At 37.2% G+C, this 2,057-nt stretch overlaps 1 non-coding gene across 1 annotated transcript; it reads right to left on the bottom strand.

Annotated features, from left to right (window-relative positions):
- Positions 1-529: 529 nt before the first annotated feature.
- On the bottom strand, positions 530-601 carry TRNAH-GUG. Its single transcript has one exon. It is a non-coding gene; the product is annotated as a tRNA-His (tRNA).
- Between the last annotated feature and the right edge of the window lie 1,456 nt (positions 602-2,057).

Below are 2,057 nucleotides of genomic sequence, written 5' to 3'. Positions count from 1 at the left end.
GCTGTTCTCTTAATTTTTCAAGTGAATGAAAGCAACTTAAAAATGAATATCTTGATCTTTTGGCCCCCTCAATTACTTTTGATACGTCTAAAGTTCTTAAACAAAGGAATCGAAATGTGTGCACGTAGGTCTGCTGTCTCCGGGCTGAACCTGAAAATGGCCCAGTTGCATCAGTCCTCCTCTACCCCATTTAGTAATGAAAATATAATATATAAAAACAAAAACAGAAAATATTTGAAGGTACATATTTATCAGATGTATACATGATAATAAACGGCCCAGTTGGATCAGTCCTCTACCCCATTTAGTAATGAAAATATAACATATAAAAACAAAAACAGAAAATATTTGAAGGTACATCTTCCTCAGATGTATACATGATAATAAACGGAGTTTTAAAATCGAAATAGTTTCTAAAAGAAAAAACTTTCAATAAACCTGTCTGATAAATTAACAACAAGCCCAACCAATAAACTGTCTGATAAATTCAAAACAAATAGCCTCATGCCGTGCCATTGTCCAACGACAATGCCGTGACTCGGATTCGAACCGAGGTTGCTGCGGCCACAACGCAGAGTACTAACCACTATACGATCACGGCGAGCTACTGAGACTGCTGGGTAAAATTGATGATAGTAGCCTTTTCATATGTTTCAAGCACGGACTTTCTCTTTTTTTCTAATATAGTATGTGGTTACCGTTTTTAACTACTTTGCTTTGATTGGACAACTGCTTCATTCAGTACCGCCTACCCCACAAATGTATCTAAGGGTGATTACCTTATAGGTGAAATGCTTTTTTTCTCTTCGATTGATTCTGTTACCACCAGCTCTAACATTCAATACAACCCTGGAAAGTGTAGCAAAATTTTCAAGGTTGAAGTTACAAAGATGCCCTTGTTGCAGTAAAACACGTTTAAAAAAAACAGAAAATATAACAAAAGTCTGTAGCATTAGTTCGTTTCAGCACAATACTTTTCATTTTCCTTTCATAAAATCAACTTTTCCCCGTCTTAGCTCCTCTGGGTTTGCATGCAATCATTATGACACCGGGATAAGAACCTGCAACTGTCCCTGCTGTGGATGGACTGAACTGATCAGTGTTCTGCTATTAGAAGTAGAAATAGTTTGCCGATGCCTCCGTATTGAATTCGTTCAATATTTTTGCTTTTATTGCCTTTAAATATGAATTGGAATTGTAAATACGCGGAAAAAACAATGAAACTAAGCATTACCGGCAGTTTAGTACAGACTACTATGCGCAGTACGCAATCCACATCTAACAAAAAACGTTGATTTTTTTGTATATAGTTTCACATAAAACGCCATGAGCAAAACGTTCAAGAGGGCTAAAGCGTTGCAGTTCCAGTTTTGCTTTGCCAAGTCAGTGTCGCATTTAAAGGCTGATGAACTTCTTCTTCTTTCGGCTGCTCCCGTTAGGGGTCGCCGCAGCAGATCAACTGTTTCCATTAAATCTGTTCTACTCTTGTTTGACAGGCTGTCAGGGAACGTACCAACAATATCACAATAGAACAGTATATAGTGCGTAACTTCTAGTATAGATGACTACAACTATTAAAAAACGCTTCCACGTTAGTACTGGTGAGCGGAGACATGGATAAGAAATACATGAGTATGGGGCTCATTATTAAGCCTTCTCAACTGGGATTTCGGCCTGAATTCAAACTGATGAACCTACTACCCATTTCGTTATGCCATGGACATTCACACTCACGGTGTCATTTTTTTATAAAAAGTATTGCAAATCTATGTCTTACTCTTGATTTAGTTCCGCTGAGAACTAAACGTTTTTTTTTTTTTTTGCGGTCCTAAGAACTGCCATCAAACGTAATGTAATACGACGTTCTCCTGAAATAACCAAGTTAACTACAGTGAATAAACCTTTAAAATAATTGCAGATTTAGCTAACTTAAAAGAAAAGGCGTAAAACGTGTTATGTGCTGAAGTTTTTTGAATCACCATTAGATAACCGCTGTCTAGAAGATACCCAGATGGGCAAAAGCTGAACAGCTAATTTACTTTTGTAAACATCGCGTC

This window comes from Protopterus annectens, chromosome 15.part0, assembly GCF_019279795.1.
Source record: "Protopterus annectens isolate FY-2018-M chromosome 15.part0, PAN1.0, whole genome shotgun sequence".
NCBI classification, from domain to species: domain Eukaryota; kingdom Metazoa; phylum Chordata; order Ceratodontiformes; family Protopteridae; genus Protopterus; species Protopterus annectens.
This window is presented reverse-complemented; position numbering and strand designations above follow the sequence as displayed.